A 20,570-nucleotide genomic window follows, 5' to 3' on the forward strand; every position below is an offset into this window, starting at 1 on the left:
TGTAAATAGGCTTTGAAATATCTTCTATTATCTTACTGGACACTTTTGAGCTAATTATTAAAGCCTTTTGTATCAACACGTTTATCTTTTGTAATGACTGACTAAATTCATGGTGAATTCTTATATTATTGTTGAGTATAATCATTGTGATACTGCAGTTATGGTACAGAAATATATAGAATAGAATTATTACTTCAACATTTGTGTATTTTAATCCATTTTTGTAACATACTGTCTTCATCTAGTGCAATGGCTTTTCTAAGATTTGTATAATCCATGATGTAATTCCAGAAATACACATAGAATGGCAAACAACCTGACATCTAGAGGTCCTGATCGACTTTGTATGTTATCCTTGATATATTCTTTTGGTGACATCTTTTTTTTTTTTTTTTTTTTTTTACCTTTGATCTATTTAAAATTATTTTCTAACTATTGTTGTCATTTCACCACTTGGTTTGGATGGATTGTTTTACAACCTTGTGAAATTGTTTATTTTTAGTATGACAGAACTTGATTTCCATTCCTTGTTCTATCCAAATGTGTATTTTTTTGTTTGTTTGTTTTTTTTGCAATTTTTCTCAGCTTCAGGAAAAAAGAAATTCATATGAATGACTGTTCATACACATAATATATATGTTACTGAATGGAACTGTCCTTTATTCACTGACGCTAAACATGGTCAAATAATAGTCCTGAGTCACTCTAAGTGAACATCAGCTTTAAAATCCAGTGACAAATTATGCTTTCATGGTGACCTCAGAAAACATCTGGATAGCTTTTTTTTTTTTTTTCAGTTTTTATTTTTCCAGTAAAGTGTTACAGTTACTGTTGATAACACTGTCACTTATTTTTTTCCTTGTAGAAAGTAGAGTGTTTTTTCAAAACACTGCTTTTTCAAAACATTTATGTTCTGATGCTGTTTTGTTAATTTCAGTTGAATTCTTACATTAGAAAAATTAATTTCTATGAATCTACTTCAGAACATATTTTCTTGGAATGTTGCCATAATTTCGTAGAATCCAGAAAAGTAACTCAGAAGTAAGAGAGACAATCAGTTTTACTCGCTGACTCATATTTTGATTGTTTTGTGAACTGCTTTGTGAGATGGTGTAACAAAAACTCGCAGTGAATTGTTACTATGTTCTTTGAAGGTAACTTTACAGAATGCTTTTGGAAATCCTTGGGATAAAGAGCTGTGCATCAACAACAGTGTTTATTTCTCTCTCTCTCTCTATTATTATTATTATTATTATTTTTAATTCTGATAATGATATTTTCTTTAGAAAACCAAAAGTGATCCTGCTTTTAATGAAATTTGAAATTCTCACCAGATGTGGCTACTGAAATCACTGGTTTCTTGCCAGTGGTAGAGGAGGGACCTGTAGTCTCTACTCCTAAGGGGTATCATTAGGGACCTTATGAATTCAGGGAAGAGAGAAACAACATGAGTGCTACGGGTTCCATTATGTGCTTTGACAGGATAATGTTTGTATCACATAATTCCTTTCTGATATCTTTCAGTCTGGGTTTAAAAAAAGGAAAATATCTGTTACTTAGAAGGTAGACATAGAAATGGAGGCTTGGTTCTGAACGGCCAACATTTACCTCATGCAGCCATTAGCTCTGAAATTGTAGGCTAATTACAGCAAAATTACTATTCTTAGTCTACAAAGTAGAATCTTTCATGTCTATGTATTTGTGCAGTAGGTTGTATATGCTGGCAGTTGACAAAAATAACAGCAATTTCAGTTGCTGGTGTTGTCAGCAAGGCTTGTAAGCAGCCGCTTAGAGCAGGATCCACACAGCAGTGCTGAGGTCGGGTAGATACCAGAATGCAGCTGCCTGAGTTTAATCTGCCCATAGTGGTAATACCCATCATTATGAACCTGCCAGAGGCTATTTAATAGTTAAGACCTTGGAGAGTCATCTAGTGTGAAATCTTCTGAAACAGGTCAGTGCTGCTTAATACAATGTGCAACAGTTCAGAGGAAAGGCAGTCCCTTGTATTCAATCCAAAAACAAACTCTTTGCTCTTCTGGAAGCCAGAAACAGTTTTCTTTTTGCAGGACTTCAACGTAATAATAATAATAATAATAATAATAATAATAATAATAATAATAATAGATTAATCAACTTTTGTGTAACATCAGAATACAAGACATGACTGCACTGTAATTGTTCCTAGCTTGCTAGGATACAATACTTGAAAAAAACAGCATGCTAGAACTTTTTTCTTAACAACCAGTTTTCACAGGATTAAGACAGCTAAACAAACAATAGTGAATCAAATGTAATTCATTATCTCCTGTAAATTTTGTTTTGATGTTTTATCTAACATTGTCTTTCTTCGGATTCATAAGATCTGTTTGGAGTTTATACTGCTGCAGTGGGGAACAAGATGCTGTGGATTTAATTGGGTGGTTTTATAAAGGTGGGGAAAGTACAGCAATTAAAAATAACAAATCTGTGACAGCAACAAACCTGTGACAGTTAATAATTAAAAAATAAAAGATAAAATAAAATAAATGATTATTTTTACTTGAGGAAAATTGGTTACCTCTTTGAGTATCTGAGTTGTCTGACTCAGCATGCTGTTAATTTAAAAAACAAACAAACAAACAAAACCCTTCAATTTCCTTTTAATGCTGAAGACCTATATAGCTTTGGACAACAGTGCTAATGAAAGGAAAGTCAAGAGTATACAAACATTCTCCATATTAATATGACAGTCAATTTCACCAAACTTTGCATACCAGTTTACCCTTTATCTGCAAGAAAGTTTAGGGATTGATTTGACACTTCATTTTCTGTATTTATCACCCACAAATTAAATTCCTGCAGAGAATTCAAAACTTCCCTCATGGGAAATGTTATTATCACAAAGATATAAACACAGTAAATATAAGTGGTTTTCTAATCTGCCTTATAAAGGCAAGCAGACAGGTAGTCATCTAAGAGAGAAATATTTTATCGTTTAATGTTCAGAGCTACATTCCATGTGTAATATCAGCAAACACTGACACAATTCCATAAACTACTAAGCTAAAAATAATGTCTATGTGCACTACTTAAAAATGTCCTATAAATTTTATTTTAATCATAGGTACAGCAGATTTTTTCCTAATCATTGTTAATAGTGATGAAACCAAATATAAATACAGCAATGATTCCTAAAAGAAACTGCATGTTATCAGCAAGACAGCTGTGCTTTTTATTAATCAGCTTCCCATCATCTCACCCCCAAAGCACCCTATATAAGCAAGTTAAATTACGATCAGGCTATCTGAAAACAGTCACTATAAATAATTCTTTTCAATTAATCTCTTTTTAAACTATAACATAACATATCACAACTAAAAACATTTTGATGAGTGTACAAGTATTTCTTATTTCTCAACCTTTGACACTTTAATAGGCTTACTTTGCTATGAATTAATCACAACCCTTTTTCTTTAGACGGGATATCAAGCAAAAACAGAGTTGGATATGCCTGTATGAAAGTTTCAGCTGCATAAATGGTCACAATAAGAGCACTGGGGCCAGGACAGGAATATGAGTAATGGATATTTTGTCCTCTGAGCATACGTTAACATCATCAGGATTAATTTGATGAAGGACATAAATTTATTTTAAGCTCTTCAAGATGTCTGGAGTTGCTTTAAAGACAATTATTTGTCTGTGGTTTTACGTGGGTTTCCACCATCAGCAATGTAAGGAGAACTCACACAGGCACCTGAAGCAGCCCAGCCACCGCAGAATGCAACCTGGCATAAGCTGATTTATTTTGCTTCTCAGAATAATGACACGTAATCATAGAAAAGGCACTTTCTTTAGTGCTGACTATGGAACTTCACTACCATAAGGAAAAAATATAAGCATTATTCCCAATGCCACTCTATTATTCTTTCCCTTATATCCTCATATCTTCCAGCTGCTTACTGTAAAGTACTTCTCCATTGGGAATTAAAACCAAAATATAAGATCATCCTGAACAGTTTTGCTACTTATGCAGGCTATTTGTCTTTTGTTTTAATGAGCTTTTTATCTGATCACTTACATTTTTGAAGCTTTTATTAGTCTTTGGGACCTTCGTCTCAAAAAATCAGTTACACTTAACAAAGTTGGTTCTTGAAGCAATGTTGATCTAAGACTGTACATTGAAATTCATCTAACCTCAGAGCTAAATCAAATAACTTTCTGTTTCTTTTGTACTAACAAACTTTTGCCACTGTCAAGCACGTATGCTATCTGTGTATATAAGGGCTCAGTAGCAACATCTATTCTCTCATGTTTCTCTCATTCGGTTTTATTAGGATTTTCTCAGAGGTTGAATGTGGGGTAATGTCAGACCTTACTCTGATGGTTAAGGAAGAGAGCCGAGGGTTACATCTGGCTAGTTGTCTTTTAAGCAGGGCTTCTTGAGGTTGTCAGCAATATTCTTCCAGCAGTTCACCCAGTCTTCTGAACTGAGCTTAACCCTTATGTGTCACTAGCATGTCTCACATGCAGGGTCCTTCCATTGTCAGGTTTTCTCAGTGGTTTCTTTTGGTCTCTTGGCCACTCCTTTTCATTGTGGGTACTAGTTGTTGGAAGTAATATGCTTGAAATCACATCACATCACAAAAGCAGGCAGAGCAGCCAACTGTGACTTGCTGTTATTGACTATTTCTTCTGAAATGCCCAGATAAAAAAAAAATGCCTTTTAACTGCTGAACTTTTTAATGACCTCTTGACTTGCAGTTCCAAAGAGAAGTGAAAAATCTACAGAACTACAAAGTAGTCTGTGGCAATCAAAAAGGTTTATGAAACTCAAAGAGCTATTTATCACTGTAAAATAATTTTGTGGGTATGTGGATTTGCATCACTTTTGCAGTTTATGTGCTGCTATCTTGTGTTTACCATCCACTGCTTTCTGGGTTGTGGTCCAAGACTTTGTGACTCCCCAGTGCTTCTCCCTGTTTTCAGTATGTCTTTGTGTGGGATTGTAACAAGATTGTATCATCAGCTATGCTAAATCTATTTTAAGGAAGGGGTAAAGCTTTTCTTTACGAAACTAGTAATTATAAGGCTCCTTCCTTAGGGTTCTTTTATTATCCATGAAGTACTAATAGATCAGAAGCAAGTCAATTGAAGTACATGAAGAAACATGCTTCCTGGTGGTATCCTTGCAATCACTGAGGAAAGACAGAATTTACTCTTCCTCTTCTTCCTACTTTGACCCAAATTCCGCTTTGTTACATTCTCTTTCAGGCAGATGGGCATGTATAACTCTCATCAGGTTGCTGTGCTACTGCTTTATGATATATTAACATAGAAGATAAAGGCAGAGAGGATTCTTTAGAGCTAATCATGATCTGCCAAATTCAGGGCAGAAAACAGAATGTGAGTCTGTTCCTCCTGCAAAAGTTTACTGATGAGACTGCAGTGTCTTGAAGAAGCTGGGAATAGATGCCATCAGGGATAGAGAAAAGTCATTCACCTTCATCTCTGTAGGATTATTTTTTAGTTTTGGTTTCTGATTTATTTATTTATATATTTTATGGGCATAGAAATTCAATTTGCCACTGTTATCTGTGAAAAGGTCTTGCAGAAAGGCAAACCAAGTACTTTTTCTTTATCCTTTGTCTGCTGAATGGTTTGAATCTCAGCATGTGTCAAAATACAGCCTTGCGAGGCTTGCAAACTCAGCAAAATTGAGATAGAACACATTATCCCTGACTTGCAAATCCTTACTATTATTGTTTTTTTTTTTTTGTTTTTTTTTTTTTGCTATTTTTATTCCTGTTGTTACTGTTATTACTATTATTTTCCCCTCCTATAGTTTCTTATTTCCCATACCTCCTACTGAGGAGGTGACGGATCATCTGCCTCTGAAGGTAACAACACAGCTATGCAAAACAGCTTAGCCCATGGAGGCTGCAAGGATTCTGTCAGGTACATCGTATCATACAGTTGTGATCCTCCATTCCCCAAATGTTGTTTTCACTAACTTCTCCCATTATGCATTTCAGAAATAATTAAACCTTTTAAATACATTTATAGAAGACCTGAGTTCAATCTCATTACTTGCTCAGAGAAGAAAATGCTGTTTTTGTAATCTTTGTGAGGAAAAGCAATTTTCACTTTGTCATTACTAAACAGTGATCAAGCTAAAAGATGAAGAAAATTTGCTAATAAATGTAGTAATTCAGCTGAGTAACTACAGTTACTCGGTTTTATTTGTTTCCATTTTAACTTTTTTGTTATATAAATAAAAAGATGAAATGCTCTGAAAGACACCGTGCTTTTTTGTTTACTGTTGTTAGCAGCAAATGGATGGCAGAGAACACTTTGATTTTGTTTCCACAGTGACACATTTACAGACAGCTACTATCTGGAGCAAGTATGAAAATCTTTCAAGGAAGTGATTAGGTAACAGCCAGGAACACAGAAGTGTGTGGTAACCATACCGTCCAAAAGTTTGTAAATGCATATAAAAGATGTCTAGATTAGACAGGTCTGCAGAATACACTTTAATGCACCTTTTGCAATGATGCTAAGGCATGCAGTAAAAGATCAAAATTCATAACTAAAATACTGTAGGAAAGAGAGAGGAAATACCTTGAATGTTACCAACATCCTGAATTCTTGCAATGACAGGACATTTGCCAAATAAAGCTCCTATTTGATCTCAAAAAGTGGAACACGTCCTGTGCCACACAGGCTAAAAACTTACCGTTAATCATACCTCGTAGGGGTTAGAAATTCAGTTCTAAACTTATTCATTATCATTGTATGTTTCTGTATATTATTGAAGGGTCTATTTAATCACATGGTTATATTATCTTTATTTTTTACCTCAGTAATGCCTAGTCAACTTCCATTTGACTAGGCTAAACAAAGCAAGGTCTTTCCATGTCTCCTTGTGGAGTACCTAAATCATTCCCACAATTAACCTTGGGAAACATCTCCATCCACAATAACTTTAATGAATACCTGCTAGGTATTTTGCTGTCCTTACCAATAACACGTAATTTATTGCATCCTTGGATAACATCGATCTGCATCACAATGGTGACTAGCTGGCCAATACCTCCATGCCTTTCTCACCAGGAAGGAAGATCCCTTTCCTTTTTTTTTTTTTTTTTTTCATAGTTTTTTTTTTTGTCTTTTCATAGTTCTTTTGGAGCTAATATTATCTGTCGTAAAATTATTCAACAGAATAAGCTATTCTTGAGATCTTGAACTATATTCTGCTAGTGATTGACAAGATATGTGATTTTGTATCATGAATAAATATGTCACTAAAATTTGTGTGACATTGATGAATACACCAAGAAATTAAAAAAAGAAAAAGAGAAAAAAAAAAGGAAAAAAAAAGATTTTTTTTCTTTACACAAACCATGAACTTAAACCTCTTATTGAATTATTTTAAAATAAATGATCAGAATTCTTAGCACTAATAGAACATAGCTCTGGAAGGATATCACAAAGATAGGCAAGTATAATTAACCTGTATTTGATGGTAAAGAAAAAGAAGTCAGAGAGAAAAATAATGAGTCCAGCTTTATACAGGACATCAGTGCTGAAGCTGGGCACATAATAAAGACCCTGGAAAATTGTTCCTTCATGTAAAAATGTCCTCACGGATGGTATGACAGAACACTCAAAACTTGTAACGCAATATAATTGATACTCTGGTTTTAGAACTATTGCTGAATTAAGCAAGATTCCATTTCTAGGTCTGTGCAGCCTTCCATGATGTGTGGGAAATCAATTGCTTTCTGCCTCAGTTTCCCAACTGAAAATAATGACAGGAATTGCTTCTGGTTATGGTTCCAGGGTAATTTAGAGGACACATTTGGGACTGGGTGTCTTACGTACTTTGCACTGTAGAAACACATCACATCTGGCAGGTAAACACAGTGCCCCATGGAAATGCCTGTAAACCTGGGTCAGACTATCGTCCCGTTCTGTAGCCAGGGCTCTCTGGACAGCTTTCACCTCATGTGCTATATAACTACAACCCCTTTTTAGGTGTTCAGATTTTGTAAAATTGGCCCTTTTGATTAAAAACATAACTTTTCTATAGAAAGCAGTCTTCCTGAAAATGGGTTTTGACAGAAAATATGTAGGACTGCAGCTGTCAACTTAAAATCTTTTTAAGAATTATCCTTCTTTCCGTCTTAATGCCAAATTTAACTCCATCTCAATAAAGCACATCTTGAATGTAGCATGCCACAAGTCGATTAATTAATTTTTCATAGGTTCATAGGCATTCCTACAATGTCCTGTCTTGAGAAGGGAAGGTACCAATTAACTCTTTCTTACAAGCCTCTGAATGGGAAACTAAGTAATTCTGTTGCAATTTTCATTATTTCCTATGTTATAACTAACATGTCAATAGCAGTATTCTGCAGAGGTATTTCAAGGATTTTTAACAAATGGGTGACATATGTTCAAGGTCAAATCTTGTCATTCTAATACTCCTTTTGAAAATGTTGAATTAATTAATTATATCGAACTAAGAAATCAGCTTGACCATTGTTTAGCCAGAAGAATAAATTCATGTTTACTGATTTTACATGCTGTTTTCTAGAGGAATAAAAGACAGCTAACATTAAAGTAAAGGAAAAAATATAGCTGACAGCCTGTTAGTCTTCAATCCATTTTTTTTTCTCAAGTGAATCAGCATAAAATTACTTAAGGAGGTGTTTTGCTAAAACTCATGATGTAGTAAGACAGCATATTGAATACTCTGCACATTTCTATTTGTTAGGTCACTTACTGATGCAAAACAATTGACTTCATGTTGTCACTCAATCCTAGTTACTACTCAAGTAATGATGAATAATTTTGTTGTTACTATTCTCTGTGTGCCATAAAAACACTGGAACGAAGTCATGGTTGAGGTTTCATTTCATTCCATTGCATTTATTCAGTTAAAATGAAGCTCTCATCTCATTTGTGAAATTTAAAGTAAACATTGATCATAAACAAAGTATTAAAGGGACCTTTAGGATAAAATTTTACTTTATGATTATTTCATGTAGTTTAGGCATTTGTGGGACTGATGCAAAATCTACTGCAACTAATGAACTGAATCCCATAGATATAAATGGTTTCTAGAACAGACCCTGAAAACGGTTAAATTGCATCCCTTAAATTCTCTAGAAGTTAAATGATTTACAAGATCCATAATTTATAAATGACTACATTTTAACATTTCATACATATGTAGTTTAAATCTACAAAGTTAAGAAAAAATTCTGGTTACAGTGACATTCATGTCACCTCCCCGCCAATCCCCATGTTTTACATAAGATAGCTCTTATTTAAAAAGTCATAATAGAGGTCATATACATTAAGTAATGCTTTTTTATTTATTAGAAATAAATAGAAATACAGAATTTGTTAGAAATACAGAAATAAAAACTTGTGGGATTAAAGCAAACAGAAATTGAAGCTAGGATTTCATTTCTTAACGGTAATTAACTGCTATTCATGTAACACTTCTGATAACAAGAAATAATAATTTTTACAGTTGTTATTTTAATATATATAATTAATTCCAGTGAATTCAGTCATAAAGCTGTGTAATTGTTACCATTGCTTAAAGAAATACAATTTGTATTTACAGAATATACAGTGTTTGAAGGAACGTGAGTATTAAGTCTAAAAGCAACTATCATTTTGGTTTAGTTGGGAGGAGGATTCACATTTAGTCATAGGATCATAGAATCATAGAATGGTGTGGGTTGGAAGGGACCTTAAAGATCATCAAATTCCAATGCCACTGCCATGGGCAGGGACACATCCCACCAGACCAGGTTGCTCAAAAGCTCCATGCAGCCTGGCCCTGAACACCTCCGGGGATGTTCAGCATACAGCTAAACATGTCCAGCATACAACTAAAATGTCCAGCATACAGCTAAACAAAAACGTCATACAATGGGTGAGCTATTGGCTGACAGGCAGGGCTCAAAGGGTTGTGCTGAATGGGGCCGCATCAGGATGGTAGACGGTCACTACTGGGGTCCCCCAAGGCTCCATTTTAGGGCCAGTCCTCTTCAATGTTTTTATAAATGATTTGGATGTAGGACTAGAAGGTGTTTTGAGCAAATTTACTGATGACACCAAACTTGGAGGAGTTGTTGACTCTGTTGAGGGTGGAAAAGATCTGGACAGATTGGAGAGCTGGGCAATCATCAACTGCATGAAGTTTAACAAAAGCAAGTGCTGGGTCCTGCACCTGGGATGGGGCAACCATGGCTATATGTACAGACTGGGCGACGAGATGCTGGAGAGCAGCCCCACAGAGAGCGGTCTGGGGGTTGTGGTTGACAGCAAGTTGAATATGAGCCAGCAGTGTGCCCTAGCAGCCAGGAGGGCCAACCGTATCCTGAGGTGCATCAAGCACGGCATTTCTAGTCGGTCAAGGGAAGTGATTGTCCCCCTCTACTCTGCGCTGGTGCGGCCTCACCTCAAGTACTGTGTGCAGTTCTGGGCACCACAGTACAAAAAGGATGTGAAACTGTTGGAGAGTGTCCAGAGGAGGGCAACGGAGATGGTGAAGGGCCTAGAGGGGCAGATGTATGAGGAGTGGCTGAGGTCACTTGGCCTGTTCAGCCTGGAAAACAGGAAGCTGAGGGGGGACCTCATCACAGTCTACAGCTTTCCCGCGAGGGGGAGTGGAGGGGCAGGCGCCGATCGATTATCTTCAGTGACCAGTGGTAGGACCCAAGGGAATGGTGTCAAACTGTGGCAGGGGAGATTCAGGCTAGACATCAGGAAGAGGTTCTTCACCAAGAGGGTTGTCACACACTGGGACAGGCTCCCAAGGGAAGTAGTCACGGCACCAAGCCTGTCTGAATTTAAGAAACGATTGGACTGTGCACTTAGTCATATGGTCTGAATTTTTGGGTAGACCTGTGTGGTGCCAGAAGTTGGACTCGATGATCCTTGTGGGTCCCTTCCAACTCGGGATATTCTATGATTCTATGACTCTATGATTTCCTTGAACACCCCAAGGGATGGTGACTAGACCGCTTCCCTGGGCAACCCGTTCCAATGCCTGACCACTATTTCTGAGAAAAAATATCTCCTAATTGTTTTAATTGTTGAAGAGTAGTGCTCTTTGTTCAATTCTTTGTTTTAATTGTTGAAGAGTAGGGGCATGACGTTTCCCTTTTTCCACTCACCAGGGACACTGCTCGCCTGCCAGGACTTTTCAAATATGATGGAGAGAGGCTTGGCAACTACATAAGCCAGTTCCCTCAGGACCCTGGGATTCATATCATCAGGTCCCATAGACTTGTACCTGTTTAGATTCATCAGGTGGTCTCAAACCTGCTCTTCGCTTACAGTGGGTGGGACTTTGATCCCCCAGCCTCCATCTACAGGTTCAGGGAAATGAAAGACTTGGGAAGCCTGTGTACCAGTGCAGATGGAGGCAAAGAAGTTGTTGAATACCTCAGCCTTCTCCATGTCTGTCGTTACCAATCACTCAGATATAGAAACTCACTCCTATATAAGAAATTAGCCACCTATAATCGCTTACACACTACTATTTTCACCCCTCAGTCTATTTTCACAAATGTTAAAGGTGCATGGTGGCCCTCGGGGACCCCTCCTATTACTCCAGCACAGCAGCCCGAAGGAAGCTGAGTCCTCTCTTGTGCTCTTCCTCGAGGCTCTGTGCAGAAGGGATGCCACCTCTCACACAAGGGCTGGGGGATGGGAAAGGAGCACTCACACAACCCCTAAGAATCGGCAACAGAGTTCTTTATTGCCAGGACACCTCACAGGTGAGCCTGCGGGATGTCCATGGTGTTTGGCGTCTCCAAGCTAATGCTTGGGATAGAGCCTGAGCGACGAGTAGGGAGCTCGGTGAGCACTCCTGCGATGCTGTTGGTGCGCTCTGATGGCAGAGAGTGAAGACATGCTGGGGTAGTCACAGGTCTGATCTGGCCGAGGTGGATCCACTTCCATTGGTTCCTCCACATCCTCTGGTGGATCCACCTCCATGGGCTCCACGGTGTTTGGCAGAAGGATAAGCCACTCCTTGCCTGGGACTGCCCAAATGGGATGCCTTCCATCCAGAATGTTTTCAGGCCAGGGTGCTGAACCAGGGGGTCGTCCAGGTCCACCCCTAGATCCCATGCCAATGTCTGGTTGATTTGCATTTGTGGGTTTGACGCTGCCGTCTGGTTTACGTCCATAGTTGGGTCCCACACTGTGTTCTGGACTACGGGCACGGCTCTGCTCCACGTGGCTGTCTGCCTGACGCTCCTGCCTTCGCCCCATGCCACTGTTGTGCCAATAGGAAGGCCCAGGTCCCCTGTTGATGTATGGTTGAGGGGGCGGCCTGTTCCCCGTGTCGTTGCAGTGCCAATAGTACCGCTTACAAGTGTCTGTGAGCTGCGCACCAGAGGTCCCCTGAGCACTGGTGTCAGTTGTGCTGCAGGTGCTATCCGTCTGCCCATGACACTTCTCCTTCTCGTTAGATGCCCTCCTTCTCAGTGCTTCTTTGGACTGCATCACTGTCCTCTGACACCGAGAAGGGCTGCCGCTCACCTTGCTGCTTCGGCTCTTCTTACTGCCACACAAGTTGGCTGTCAGAGTGCCTAGAAGCTCAGCAAATGGTGGGACAGCTGCAGGGGGACCTATTTTATAGGGCCCAGAGCAAAGGCAGGGCAGTGGTGGCCACTGTGACCTCAGCAAGCCTCTGTGATGGAGTGGCCCATGCATGGCAAAAGGCAGTTGTGTTGGGAGCGGCCTGGAAGATGCCCTCACATGGAAGAACGAGGAGGGTTGGGGGGGCTGAGGGCCCCTTTTCTGGGGCTTGCTCCCCTGGGCCATTTGGCTTGCCAGAGAGAAATGCTGCCCCTTGGCCATAGGACTGCCCTCCACCTCCCATCCTGTGCCCTGGGTCTATTTTTGTCACTGGTTTTTATGTAATTTCATTCTATACTTTATGGAAAAGAAGCAAGGTGCATCTTCGGCCCTAATTCCCATGTGTGCTTTGTGCTCTGTGTGAAGAATTTCTTCCTCACATCACATCTAATCTAAATCTCCCATCCATTTGTTCAAAGCCATTATTCCTTTTTCCATCGCTACACTCCCTGATAGAGTCCCTCTCCAGCTTTCTTTTAGGCCACTTTTATGGATTAGGTTAGGTGGCAAAACTGCAGGACCTTGCAAATTGCAGCCTTATCTACCTTGTTCCATGTGTTCCACATGACCTTTTCCAGCTTAGGCTCTAGCCTCTGATCGGTGTAACATAGAATCATAGAAACATTAAGGTTGGAAAAGACCTCCAAGATCATCTGGTCCAACCATCGCCCTGTCACCTATGTCAACCACTAAACCATGTCCCTAAGCACCAGGCCCAACCTTTCCTTGAACACCCCTGGGGATGGTGACTCCACCACTTCCTTGGGCAACCCCTTCCAATGCCTGACCACTCTTTCTGAGAAGAAATGTCTCCTATTTGTTTTAATTGTTGAAGAGCAGTGCTTACACTGAGTCAAGGACTTTTCAGCTTCTCATACTGCCCTGCCAGCAAGGAGGCTGCAGGTGCAGGAGGAGCTGGGAGGGGACAGAAACAGCACAGGTGACCCCAACTGACCAAAGGGATATTCCATACCATGTGTTGTGGTGTGTCCAGGTTTCGGCGAGGATAGAGTTAAATATCAGAAAAATAAAAACTGAGTAATTACGATAAAACAAAACAGTGATAGATGGATAGCATACATAGCTGATGGAGGTAGGGATAAAAAGTGAATGTAAAACAAATAGTGAGAAGCATAATTGCAAAAATGATAACACAATAAAATATTGGAATTGTTACCTGTTACCAGTTGGAATAGTCACCACTGTGGCAGGCTCCAGCGTAGCCTTGTCATGATCATCTTGGGCACTTTTATTCAGGAAAGTGCTTTACTTTTTTAATTCAGTATTGCATTAGTTCCCCCATAATGATTTGGCCAGACACCACTCAGCTCTAGAGCAGCACATGCTGCTGCTGACCAAGAACCAGGAACTGCTTGGAACATGATCTCTCACTATTTACACCCACTCAGCTTTGGGTGTAAAATAACCTCACAGGTGCCGTGAGAAGAGACGAGTCAAGGATCCATTCACTTCCTTGCCTATGTATAGTCAAACTGAGACAAGCAGCCCTTCAGAGCTTGCTCTTTCGCTCTTCATCTCTTTCTGTTCTGCCAACCACAAGACAGCAACACTACTGAGGTTTTTCCAAAGCCTTTTGTTTTGACGTGGAAGTGAAACTCCTACATCAAATGAACTTCACCTATAGTTACCATGAGGATTTGTTACAGGTTGTTTTGTTGTTGTTGTTGTTTTTATTTGTTTGTTTGATGAGCTGGTCTTCTCAAAGACTCTGTGTCATATGGACTCTAAATGTGTAATACAGACATTTGTGCAACCAAAGCCTCAGTTCTAGCCTCAGTGATGGGATTTTTATAAGAGCTGGATCATAGAATCATAGAATGATAGAAAAATTAAGGTTGGAAAAGACCTTCAAGACCATCTGGTCCAACCATCACCCTACTACCAATGTCACCCACTAAACCATGTCCCTACACATCAGGTCCAACCTTTCCTTGGCTACTAAGATGGTGAAGGGCCTAGAGGGGAAGACGTACGAGGAGCGGCTGAGGTCACTTGGCCTGTTCAGCCTGGAAAACAGGAAGCTGAGGGGGGACCTCATCACAGTCTACAGCTTTCCCGTGAGGGGGAGTGGAGGGGCAGGCGCCGATCTATTCTCTTTAGTGACCAGTGATAGGACCCAAGGGAATGGTGTCAAACTGTGGCAGGGGAGGTTCAGGCTAGACATCAGGAAGAGGTTCTTCACCAAGAGGGTTGTCGCGCACTGGGACAGGCTTCCAAGGGAAGTAGTCACTGCACCAAGCTTGTCGGAGTTTAAGAAGCTTTTAGACCGTGCACCTAGTCACATGGCTTGAATTTTTGGGTAGACCTGTGTGGTGCCAGGAGTTGGACTCGATGATCCTTGTGGGTCCCTTCCAACTCGGGATATTCTATGATTCTATGGGGCATCCACAGTTTCTCTGGGCAGCCTGTTCCATCCGGTGCCTCACCTGCCTCTGTGTGAAGAATTTCTTCCTAATGTCTAATCTAAATCTTCTCACTTTTTGTTTAAAACCATTACTCCTTGTCCTATCCGTACAGTCCCTGACAAAGAGTCCCTTTTGAGTCATTTACCTCGAGTGTGACCATCCAGCCAATTCCTTACCCATTGAGTGGTCTATCCATCAGATCCATGTCTTTCCAATTTAGAGACAAAGATATCATGGACAATGCTTTGGACAAGTCCAGGTAGATGTCAGTTGCTCTTCCCCATCCACCAATGCTGTAAACCCATGGTAGAAGGCCATTAGATTTGCCAGGCACAGTCTGCCCTTAGTGAAGCCATATTGGCTATCACCAATCACCTCTTTGTTTTCCGTGTGCCTTAGCATAGTTTCCAGGAGGATCTGCTCCATGATCTTGCCAGGCACAGAGGTGAGACTGAATGGCCTGTAGTTCCCCAGGTCTTCCTTTTCTCCCTTTTTTAAACATGGTCATTATGTTTCCCCTCTTCCAGTAGGTAGAACTTCACCAGGCTGCCACGACTTCTCAAATAATAGATAGTAGCATAGCAACTTCATCCACCAGTTCCCTCAGGACCCGTGGATGTATTTCATCAGGTCCCTTGGACTTGTGCACCTCCAAGTTCCTTAGATGGTCTCAAACATTCTTCTCTATTCCCTTGTGTGATTCTGACCATAAGAGAGTAGCAGGAGGCATTATCACCTTCTAATCCTTTCTTCCTCTGGTAAACTTGCATATGGCTTTAACTGCCCTCTGACATAACACATATACAATAATTTGTGTTAGCAAGTTTATCTTGTTTTCTCTTCACCCTTGGAAAGAGATCTTTAATGTTCTGGAAAAAAAAAAAAAAAAAAAAAAAAAGAACACAAAGGAAGATATTATGGCCTGGAATCTGACTGTAATATTTCACAAATTAAGTCCAATTAGTCAAGAATAGGTTTTGAGGATTTTAGTGGAAATTACATTGTTTTATATTTTATCACACAATTTAACAAACTGAGATTACATTTGTACAAGAGAAAGGTATTTTAAAAAAACTTTTAAAATCTACTCTCTTTACTTTATAGGGTTACTTAAAAAATCAAAATGTGACATTATTGAAAGGCAATTTCTTTCTTTTGGTCTTGTTTTGGATATTTACCTTAGTAGAACACGTGGTAGAAAAGAAAAGGTTATTGTTCATTTACAATTATTCCTTGTAAATTAAAAGAATAAAAGAGCCTATATTTTATTCTTGATAGTGACATCATTCAGAGCAAAAACTAAGTGGAGTTAATAATAGCAGCAAGTGATTTCAGGAAGTAAATCATGACTCAGAAATACGAAATATCATGAGATCAAAGTCTCAGAAGGACCTAGGAACCTCATGGTTCGTTTAGCTAGAAGAAAATTGATTTTCAGTGTGTCATAGGACTGCAACTCAAAAACATAGTTTGAAAGCTGATATGGTTTCACAATCTGTGGAATTTTAACATCCTAACGGCCATTAAAATCTCTGTCCTGCTGACTATGTCTCAATAAGGAATAATGATGGACTTTGTGAAAAGCATGGGTTAAACAGATGGAGTATCAATACATTAGGGTCACATATGAGTCTTTGTGTTTTGGCCTTTATTATACAGTTTTAGTAATTGTGAAAAGTTTACTACCTTCCATATAAAGAAAGGGTGAATTAAGTACTTAGGGAGCCTGAATGCTGCCACACCACCAAGACTAAGGAAAAGTTTCCAAAGAGAAAGCTCTGCTCAGGTGGGAGCATGATCTGCGAGGATTACAGATCTCTAGATAGTATCTTGATGAAGAATAGTGTCAGTCCTAGCCATCAAATCCATATGAAGAATGTGTATAGAGAAGGGAAAGACAGTAATGGGAATGATATATATATATATATATATTTGCTGGCATCTCTGGATACCTGTATGGATATAAAGAAGTAAAGAAAAGGTGAGTCAGAAAAGACTTAAAGTTTCCTAACAGTAATTATAACAGACAGCTGTCTAAAATAAGCAGCCAACCAGTGAGCATTTATATGTGAAATAAGTGGCCCAGAGCACTTCCTTGAGGAGATGCTGACACTCCTGCATTCTTCACAGATTGTGGAGGATGTGAAGTATCTCACTTCTACCCCTTTGGTCCAATATAATTCAGCAGTAGGGACTGAACAGTGACTTCAAGGTATATCTTGTTGCATTTGAAATAGAGCTATTGTGACACACCAGCCTTCTGGACAGTGACCTGTTTCTTTGTTTTTCTATTTCAGCTATCACTACTTTTGCATAAAAAAAGTATCTTGAAAGTATGTTGCTGTGAGTCATATTCCAAATGCTGGAAGAATGGTGATGGCACTAGTGAAATCCAGAACTGAAGCTGCAGTGCTCTCAAGGTAACAGCTTCATAGAAATTAGGGGGATAAAATAAAAGCTGGTTTGGAATTGGAGATGTGACCGGGTACTGTGCAGAGATAAGATTGACCCTGAATCAGCAGGGGATTTCAGTTTTCATTGAGGCAGCCTGTGGACATTATTCCTGAAGGATTAGTTCATTCACTTGCATAGATAATATATGCACCTGAAAATAACTCAGGTGAGTCTTGAGGTAGATGTGGAAGGGCAATCCCAGGTTCACTGGGCTCCTACCATAGCCAAGAAAATTAAAATGGAGGAAAGAAGGGAAGAAGAAAAAAAGGGAAGAAGAAAGAGGAGATTGTGAACAAAACCATTATGGATTACAAGTGATATGCTCCCTCACACCTCCAGAAACACCTTATGAGGAAAAGCAAACATTTCAAACAAACATCATAGCAGAGCTTTTCTCTGAGACTTTTTGATTTTCTTCATTTTTCTAATATCATTTTGCTAATGTTTTCAGCATTAAGAAGCAAACATCAAATATTGATTTAAAACATGATCATATTGAAAACTTTTTTTTTTTCATTCAGAGCCATTTGTTTCAATAAAATTTCAGAATTTTCTTGAGACATTTCATTCTCTAGTCAGCTCTTTAAAATAATATGAAATGGTTAAAGGACAACATCAGCGCTGCCTCCTTTAAAGTACTAAAATGCAATCCATTCATAAATAATTTAGTTATATAGTACAATATCTATAAGAAGGTTTTTCTAACTCTTCTCCCCAGTATATATAGGCAAAAAAAAGTTATAGAAATTGTTACAGAAAATCTTCCTTTTAATTCTGGTATAGAAATCATCAGATATAAATGAAAGAAGGTCTCTAGGCTCAGTCAATAGACCAGAATTTAAACTGAGATTATTGATACCTCAGCTGTTGGGTGAATTTTAGCTTTTTTTTGTTAGTTTTATTTTAAAGCAAAAGTTCTGTTTTATAGTATTCCATGTAGGAAAATAGGTAAAAAGATTTTATTAAACAACTATATTCCTCCTAAAAGGAACAGTATATTTGTGAATGCTGTAACAGGTATTTCTACTAAATCTTTGTGTTGACTTATTATACATGGACTTGAGTGTAGCAGAGAAAATAAACTTTCTGTAATGTCATTAACTGTTATGATTTATATTAACATTACCTCTCTCAATGGAATACAGTTTTGAAACTGCATTGAACAACTAATTAGTGTTGCAAATGGCACAACCAAGCCTTAGTAATGAGAAGAACAATTATTAAGGAAAACTTTTATTTAGTTTACTAAAATATAACCTCCTATTTATAAACTCAGGAACAAAAGCAGCTTGTCAGCTTCCCAATCCCAAAATCAAAAACAGCAGAAGGTTTTATAGGATCATACAATAACTGATCTGCAGAGAGAATTGACTGCTTTTTATACCAGTACACAAATATCTACGTAAGCAAGGAATAATAATTAAGAGAAAAGTCCTTTACTCATATTGGGTCTCTTTCATATTGCACGTATTACTGCTGCAATTTTCTGATTTTTTTTTGTTCTTGGAGGCACAGATTACTGTTTCTTCTGTACATAACAGAACTTGACAGTAATGGGAAATACATGTAAATTCTCCTGAGCTCTACCTGCAAAAGTACAGTGGCTCTCTTCTTGCTGGCTTCAGCTGGAATTGGACAGATGAGCTAATGTTGGCAAGATGTAGCAAGACAAAGATATCCCTTTAATTAAGAATAAAATATATAGAAATATGTTGCTCACTACTCAAAGACAAAGAGAGTAGCTCAGCCACTACCCAGTGTGCAAAGAGTGCAGTGAGATGTACCATGAGAAAGAAGCACCAACCCAGCAATTAGAGTTAGAAGATATGTACAGAAATGGTGAACCCGTTGTTATGTACTTGGCTGCATGTCTCACTAGCCCCCAGTCTTTCATGCTGCCACATCACTGAACCTCTCCCCGTGGGAAGGAGTGGTCATGTCCTTCAGATTGGCCTTTCTGTCAGGGCTGTGCAAGCACTGCTGTTGATTTGAATGTGTGCAATAGGTCTGGTGCTTCCCAGCTTTGCTGTTTGTCACCAGATCAGCTGCTGTGCCTACCTGGTAAATCAGACTACAGCTGGCATCTGGCTGCATTTAAGAAGTACAAGGAACAGGCCAATGAACTGTTTGGTTGATGTACAAACTGCCTGTTTAGGATAGGAAACTCACAAAAAAAGTAAGAATTACAAATAGAAATACAATGTTGCTCTTTTTTCTTAGCCATGTAGACATACCGAATATGAAAAAAAATACAGTATTTTCAATGTGTTCATCTGAAGAAAAGAAGTTGCAATACAGTGGCAATCTGAAAGAAATCTGTACTCATCAGTGCGTGAAATAGACTGCACTTTACTAAAACGGATTTTAAAAGTACTTTCAATTAACATCCCTTTTACAAGTCCATCAATTAATTTTGTAACTCTGGAGTAACATTTTCAAATGTTTTACAATTATCTTCTTCCCTGATAAGTTATATAGAGGAAGCAGTAAAATTTTCTGAAATACGATGCTTCAAATAATCTGAAGCACCTGTCTTCAGAACAGCTCAACCTGAATGTTCTCATTTGAACTAAGTTAGTAACTTTACTTTAGTGACACTGGAGGTGCAAACAGTAGTAGAAGATGAAAGTACTTCATCTGATTATTTTTTTTTAAAGCTGATGACATCCTTCTGAATACTGTGCTTCATTCTCCCTGTTTAAAAATGAAAAAATACATACCTTCATCACAACTTTGTTGTGAGATCAAGTGTCTAGTGAGCTACATGTAAATGCAGAACACTGCAAATGATACATACCATTATTATTGTAAACATATGCCTAGATTTCTTTACAAAGCATGAAATGTATTACACAGAAAATGAGTTATAATTTATTGTATATTTGACTTTAGCAATGTGAACATATTTTCTGAAATTGCACTTAAGAACCAATATTCTCCATTTATTCAACTGGATGCTAATTTACTTGACTAATGACTCTTCAAAAGTTGGCAGATGGTTTTTTTTTTTAGCCATGCTTTAAGTTAGGTCTG

The sequence above is a fragment of the Cygnus olor genome, chromosome 2 (assembly GCF_009769625.2).
Source record: "Cygnus olor isolate bCygOlo1 chromosome 2, bCygOlo1.pri.v2, whole genome shotgun sequence".
NCBI classification, from domain to species: Eukaryota; Metazoa; Chordata; class Aves; order Anseriformes; family Anatidae; genus Cygnus; species Cygnus olor.